The 8,138-nt window shown below is 36.6% G+C and overlaps 1 pseudogene; it reads left to right on the top strand.

The window, feature by feature from the left end:
- The first annotated feature begins 1,319 nt into the window (after nucleotides 1–1,319).
- LOC129620694 (dimethyladenosine transferase 2, mitochondrial-like) lies at nucleotides 1,320–2,560 on the top strand (annotated as a pseudogene).
- The last annotated feature ends 5,578 nt before the right edge of the window (nucleotides 2,561–8,138 follow it).

The raw sequence follows: 8,138 nt of genomic DNA, 5'->3' as shown, positions 1-8,138 counted from the left end.
GCTCATTGTCCTTGTGATTTTTTTTCCCCTACAGAAGATATGCTAAGGAATATAAACATATCTTTTGACCGTATTCATTGAGGACTAAAGTTTAATAAATGCTTATGTCAACATAGTAGTAAACTTCCCCCGACAGCCAACACTTGAAATGTCAACATACATATATGAATGCATATATGTGTGCTGTCATGGGGGATAGTGGTCGATGAAAACTCAATCCTTAGACTGGGAAACAATATTCAGAAGACATTCAACTTACTGCAGGAAACAATGCAAGGAAGGAAATGTTAGTCAAGGGTGAAAGGCGCCATATGTCATGCAGTACCTGGGCACGACAGGGAGTCAGCCTAATAGCTATCTCCATGCACCCTGCTGTGCGTAGGTATTGCGGACATATGGTATATTTCACCCTGAACTGTGAATTTCCTGAAACAGCTGTAATGTTCTTTTAATGAAGTTTGTGTGGGTCATTATATATAAGCCGGGATGTTTAAAGTACCCCTGTTTCTTCCACTCACAGTAATCAAAGGACATTTGTCCTTGTTAATGGATGCTTCTAACTACTGAATTTTTCCAGGTTTGAAATGTTACCTGCTCAACGTCCTCCTTTCTCCTCAAATCTGTTTTTCTCTCTCCATTTCTCTATCTGATTCCCTTTTCTTCTTTTTCTATTTTCTGTAGTTAGCACAGGGCAAATTTGAGAAAAGGACCTTTCAAGTTATCTTTAAATTAACATCTTAAATATCAAAAGTGTGTGCAATTTTATTTTCAAAATGTTTGGAACAACATTTGGATCTCAATTTCAAGTTTTGGATTTCAAACATTTCCTAAGTAGGAAGCTCTGTTCATTATCTCTTTTTTTTTTTAATAAATATTTTTTATTTTATTTTATTTTAAAACCTGAAACACTGTATTATCTCTTGAAGTGTCTTCCCCCCCCCCCCCCTTGGGGCATTTTATTCTTGTTCTGAATTCAGCACAGCCAATTCTGATTTGCAGCCTGTGACTTAGAAATAGTTTAATGGGATTTGTAGATTCAAACAGTACAATATATCCCGATTGTGAGAATGAGAAAGAAAATCTTATAAGGGTTGAATGGAGAGTAAATTATGATAAAAATCATATAAACCTGTAGTAAAGGATATGGGTGAAAGATATGCTTCTAGGGAGATATTCCTGATATGAAATTAATTTGGCATAAGTGTAACTGCTAAGGAGATAGTTCATCCAAATCAATGAAGATAGTTACTAGCTCAAATAAGACACAAAAGACACTATCTTAGAAAACAATTATTTCTCGTAGTCCTGGAGTAGGGCTAAGTGGCACGTGTTGTGTGCCCTGTATGGAGTTCGTCGACAATGTAACGATCCTGGGCGACCCTGGGACAGGCCTTAGAGGGTGAGAATGTGGGTCCCCGGGGCGGGAATTCCCTCTCGGCTGACGCTTTCAGCGTTTACCCGCGCTGGGCGATTTTGCGTTTTGAATTCCGGAGTGGCGAGGTGGAAGGACGTCCCGGTAGAGAACTGTCGTGGCTTGTATGACTTTCATACGCAACTGAAGCCCGATGTGGAATTTGGGAAATCGTCCTCGCGCCTGTACAAGTCCCGTTCCGAGACCAAGCGGTACGTAACCAGTCCGAGAGTGGCTGAGACCGTGGTGCGCATGCTGCGGGGAAAACGAAAAGCTGGCCAGCTAATCCTGGAGTGCAATCCAGGTCCTGGAGTACTCACCCGAGCATTGCTTGAAAGTGGTGCCAGAGTGATTGCCCTTGAAAGTGACAAAACTATTCCAGAATTGAAGTCCTTAGGAGACAGTGTGAATGGAAGACTAGAAGTGATCTATTGTGACTTCTTTAAACTCGACCCTAGAAATCATGGCACAGTGACCCCTCCCGTTATGACTTCAGATATGCTTTTTCAGTATTTGGGAGTGAAAGCACATCCTTGGAAAAAAGGTTTCCCTTTAAAAGTAGTTGGGATCTTACCAGTTAAAACTGAGAGAAACACACTTTGGAAAATTTTACATGCCTGTATTCCTGTTCTTCTGTTTATAAATATGGACGAGCAGAACTAAATTTGTTTTTTTCTGAAAAGGAATGCCGGAAACTAATGGCAAATCCCCAAACTCCAGGCTTGTATCAGTCATTAAGTGTGCTCGGTCAAACAGCTTGTGGGATCAAGGTCCTGTGTACGGCAATGTTTTATGAAACGCAATGCCAAGCTAATAGACCATTTACCGTCATTGAGTCCAATTGATGCAGTGCATATATTGAAGCAAATAAAAAAACATAAGGATGTGAGAGTTGTAGATATGTACCCTAAAGACTTTCAGCGCCTTTTTGAAACCATAGAATGTTTGAAAGATGATACCTGTAAGTGGCTCTATGATGAATTCATGGAGGATACACTCTCATAGTGAAGTGGACTGCTAAGACATTAACTGGAGCTGTCTATTATTTTGGAAATTATGACACAAATGAAAAAGAACTGAGTTTGAAAAGCTCACATCCTTTCAGAAGATAACTGTTCTTGTTTTGCACAACTCGGCAGATCGTTTCTTCTGCCACTGATACTGGTGTATTGGATAAAACAGTGGTTGCTATTTTATTCAAATGAATGAAATGAAAATGTCTGTTAATTGAGGATTTAATCAAATTGGATTTGTTTTGTTTTAAATTCCTGTCTGTTGTAAGCATACTGGTAGTTATAGGGTATTACTAGGTGAAATTTAGTTTTAGAAATTCTTTTGGCCTTATATCGTACGCTGTATTTAAATTTTCCATTTTTGCTGTTGATTTTTATATACTCCTGGGGGAGCAGAAGAGTACAGAAACGTGGACGGTAAACTGATTTAATAGGTTTGTTTTACTTTTCAGTTTATTGAAATGTATTATCAAGTACTGTACAGTTATTTAAATTTTAATATGGTTTAAACTTTTTTAGAAATTAAAATATTTTAAGTAAAAAAAAAAAAAGAAAACAATTATTTCTCAAGATTCATTGCTGCCGCTGCTGTTAGTTACTAAGTTGTGTCCAACTCTTTGCGACCCCATAGATTGTAGCTCGCCAGGCTGCTCTGTCTGTAGGATCTCCCAGGCAAGAATATAGCAGTGGGTTGCCATTTCCTTCTCTGGGTGATCTTCCCAACCCAGGAATCAAACCCATGTCTCCTGTGTCTCCTGCACAGCAGGTGAATTCTTTACCTCTGTGCCACCTGGAAAGCCCCAAGCTTCCTTGAGGGGGGAATAAAATCTTAGTCAATAAGGACCCAAATAATTACTTACTTCAATTAATAATGACTCAAATTTTTTTTAAAAAAGATACTAGTATGTAGTAGAACACAACACTGTAACTTCACATGAGGACTTTTTATTGTAGTTTTGAATTATGATAAATGTGAGAACTACCTCATTTTAAATGATTTTGCTTAACTTAAATATACAGTTTCTACTCTTTGAAAATAAATGTTTAAATATTTTACCTGATAGGAAAATATTTATGGTAATAGGAGAGATGTAGCCATATTCTTGCATAAAGATTAAGAAACTGAAATGTCCACACAAAAATTGTTTAAGCCAATCTTTATTAATAAAGCGTGCTTTTGGCTCAAAGCTCTTTGTGTTTGGTAATGAATAGCTGAATGGGTACAGATTAGGTTGCAAATTCTTCTAGGCATTTTCTTTAGTTAAAAAAAAAGTTTTGTTCTGTTTTTAGAACATTCTATATGCTCTAACCATATTTAAATGTTTTGACATCAATCCAATTGCTTTTCTGAATGGGAAAATCACATTAAAGCTAATTTTACTATCTTGAAATTTATGATACTTAATGTCTATAAAAAGTTTACTTTTGTTCAGTTTTTGATAAAAGGATTAACCAAGTAAAACAAAGCAAAAGAAATACCATAGGGCAGTCTCCTTGAGAAAATGTATTGCTTGACTGGTATATATATTTCTAAAGGTTTCTACAAGATCTTTATGACAAGTAAATTTATATATATATATTCATTAAAGTAGGAGCACATTATCAGTGTTAATTACTGAAGTCTTTTGCTCTAAAAAGTGATTTTTATTTTAAAGTATTTTATAATTCTTATTTTAAAATAATATATATTCTTCTTTCCTTAATTAGTCCATGGAGGGATTTTTTTTTTTTTTCCATTTGCATCATGGTTGCAGTCACTTACAATAATTGACAGTTCTTTGTACTGAGGACCATATGTAGCCAAGAGGGGCAGCTCACGATGGAGACACCTAACACCTGGCTTCACACCCCAACCCACCCCCCCCTACTTTGCTATACCAACCACAGGCAGGGCAAATGATTTGTCTACTCCTAATTACCTTATCTGCAAAATGAAAATGTGTATCTAGAGCAATGCTCCTTTACCTTTAGTATGCATAAAGATCACCTAGGATCTTGTTGAAAATGCAGGTTCTTTCCCTCACCCTTCCCCTCCAGCAATCATAAGTTCGTTCTCTAAGTCTGTGAGTCTGACATGGGTAAGGGATAGCTATGGAGTTTGGAATGGACATGTACACACTGCTATATTTAAAATGGATAACCAAAAAGGGCCTAGTATAGAGCAGAGGGAACTCTATTCAGTGTTCTGTGGCAGCCTGGATGGGAGGGGAGTTTGGGGGAGAATGGATCTTCATGTATGTAGGGCTGAGTCTCTTCGTTTTTCACTTGAAACTATCACAGTGTTGTTAATTGGCTATGCTGCTGCTAAGTCGCTTCAGTCGTGTCCAACTCTGTGCGACCCCATAGACGGCAGCCCACCAGGCTCCCCCGTCCCTGGGATTCTCCAGGCAAGAACACTGGAGTGGGTTGCCATTTCCTTCTCCAATGCATGAAAGGGAAAAGTGAAAGTGAAGTCGCTCAGTCGTGTCCAACTCTTCGTGACCCCCTGGACTGCAGCCTATCAGGCTCCTCCGTCCATGGGATTTTCCAGGCAAGAGTACTGGAGTGGGTTGCCATTGCCTTTTCCAATACCCTAATACAAAATAAAAAGTTTTAAAAATCCAAGACTCAGTAGTTCTGGGATGGGGCCTGAGACTCTGCATTTCTAAAAGTCTCCCACTTTATGCCAGTGATACTGACTCAGGTTGAACAAAAAGGCTCATTCCAGTTTCTTGTAGTCCTTGACTGAACAGTAGAAGAACCTAGGGAGATTTTTAACAATACCAGTGCCTGAGTCCTAGCTCAGACAATTGAAATGAAACTTTTGGTAGGCATTCCAGGTCCAGGCATCAATATTTTTAGTTACCCAGGTGATGCAAAAATCAAGCCAGAGTTGAGAATAATTATTTGAAATGATACCTCATTTCTGTTCAAGCCCTATGAATGCCTTGGTAGACAAGGTATACTTTGTAAAACCATGTATTGTATTGCAGAATGGGACAACCTGTCAATTACAGAAGATTGGATAAGAAAATGGATAATTTTTCAGATAGGGAATTCATGTTAGCGCTGCATGTCTCACAGTAAAAGGAGCAAAACAAGAAAATTGAAAAATGTAATTGAATAACACCAGGAGTTCCAAAGGGAGATGAAGAATCCATTAAAAAAAAAAAAATGGTTTGACTTGGTGCAAAGATTGTAACTTGAAGCAAAGAAAAGACAAAGGTCAAGGCCACATTTAATTAATCATGGGAAAAGCCACATGTAATTAACAGTTGTATGGGATAAATATCCATGTCTGTGTGCTTGTAAAGGTGAAATGGATCTGGCTTGAGCTTGGGCCTATGACCACAGAGGATGTTCAGTCACTCTTAGTGGAGCTAACCAATCTTTTGGTCCCTTGGGACAAAGAGTGTCCATACCTGTAATTATAATTACAATTACCCTCTGTCCAAACTCTTGATTTAGTTTTCTGCCTGACACTTAGGACCTTCTGACATATCACAGTTTATAATTCCTTTGTTTGCATTAAAATATAATGGGAAATTTTTGTCTTATGTTCCTTTTGTATCCAGGTAAGTGCCTGGAACAATGCCTTAATACAAAATATGCGTCTTGGGTGAATATTGGTTGAAAAAGCAAATAAATGGTAGAAATATAGTTAGAATAGAACAACAAAATAGCAAAGGAAGAAGCGAGACTAAAAGAATGTAATTTCAGAAGATCTAGAGATCCATTCTGACTCCTCCTACTGGCTAGCGGAATTTATGTTGCTTTTATATAAAATCTCAGCCTTATAAACTATTGTGTCTTGAATATCTTAAGATGTTTACACCATAATATTCTCATTAAGTAACAAAATATACATTTAAAATTCTAAAAACCAATAGAATTTTATGAGTAAAATATTTCAAATATCATACTAGTTACTTAAATGATTAAAGAATCCTAAATTCAACTGCAGAAAATTACTCTTGCATATTTGCAAGAGGAATTGAACCCTTTCAAATTATTTTTTCTTTCTTTTTTTTTGTTTTTTCAGATAACTCGGTAATTTTCTGATTATATATTCTCTTCTGTTCTTTGGAGCCTGATTCCACAATTATATAGTAGCAGACTCTTATTCTACATTCTGGAAATAACTTAGTCTAAATTTATTCTGAATTCTTAGAAGACTTTAAGGTTGGTATCGATGAGAATCCAACAATGGGCTGAAGAGATTGACATTTTTTCCATGTCCTTACTTTTGGGTCAATATAATGGGAAGTTTTATTTGGGTGTGATCTGGGTTTGAAGGAAAGTTTGTTCACTTAACAAATCTAGAAAGGTTATAGTCAAGTATATTCTGTGTTCTTTCTATCTTATGTATGGCAGGAAATAAAAGAGGCAAAGGGACTGGCAACAGTGATGTGGTGTTTGTTTATTCTGTGGTTTAATGGGGTCTTTGTTAGTATAAAGCCTTATTAAACAACTTATGAGGGTCAGTTTAATTGATGATTTCCTGATGGTGTTTATGGATATTTTACTTTATTGGTCTTATTTTCTTTCATTCTCCTATTCTTTAAAGTGTGTATGGGAGGGAAATGTCTGATCACAGCAACTCTATTTACAGGCTTTAAAAAACATTTTATGGGATCTTTAATGATATTTTGGAATTTGCTTTTGCCATAGTGTGTTTAGATAATTATAGCTTCCTTTTTAATGCCCTATACCTTTGTTCTGATTTTCTTGACTCTGCTCTATATTGACATTTGGAAAATCTAAATCAACAACAATTATTTATTTCACGAAACACAAACAGATAGTTGAGTTTGTTTGTGTTAACTTGAGTTAACAGACACTTTAATCAAATTGTGAATTTTAGAGACAATATATTCTTATATGTGTTTAATACTGTGGTTGAATCAATGGGAAAAAGGAGACGACCGCTTATAAAGAGAGGTCTGTTTCCCCTCCATTAAGTTTAATTGCAAACATTTCAGGCATAATGAATCACTGCTGACCGTAGGCCACTCCATTGTCATTCTGTGGTCATTGTGGCTGCTTGTGGGTGCGAGTTTTGTATCTTCAATTAGTTGTGGGAAGAAAATTGTAAGCATAATTGTGAATATTGGTGGAGCCCTTTTGTAAGTTGCTCATGAAAAGAAAATTTTAAAAAAAGCAAATAACTTTTAAAGTCCTTTGGCCTACTAAAACTTAAAACTTTTTCTTTTGCCTCATGGAAGTGAAAAAAAATGGTTCTTTTATATTTGGTTCTCTGTATTAGTCCAGTGGAACAATCCAAAAAGCCATTTATGAGAAATTTTAAAATGTACTTTGAGAAAACCATCATAACTATATTTTAAAATTGTTTTGCAAAGCCCTGGGCAGTTCAAAGAGCCAAGCAAACAAAAGATATAAAATTACTTTCGTTTTTCTCAAGCCTGTAACCATCAGAATAAAACAAAACTGACTGCTTTGGGTCGATTATAGAAATAATGCAGCCAGAGATGCCAATATAGGGCAGAATTTACTAGAAAAGAGAAAGAAAGTCCTAGCCAGTGAAGTCATGTGTTCATGAGGTCATGCTACCTGCAGCATTGTGAACATTAGATGCTTAGTAGCTGGAGTCAAAAAGTAAGATAAACAGAGAGGGATCACAGTGATGACAGGCGCAGAATACACAGTGTTGGTGGTAGATGTAACTAAGAATTCAATTACAGTAGCTATTTGGACTAAACTCACTATGGTGAATC

This window comes from Bubalus kerabau, chromosome 10, assembly GCF_029407905.1.
Source record: "Bubalus kerabau isolate K-KA32 ecotype Philippines breed swamp buffalo chromosome 10, PCC_UOA_SB_1v2, whole genome shotgun sequence".
NCBI lineage: Eukaryota > Metazoa > Chordata > Mammalia > Artiodactyla > Bovidae > Bubalus > Bubalus kerabau.
The sequence above is the reverse complement of the archived record's forward strand: the minus strand, read 5'-3'. Positions and strand labels throughout refer to the sequence as shown.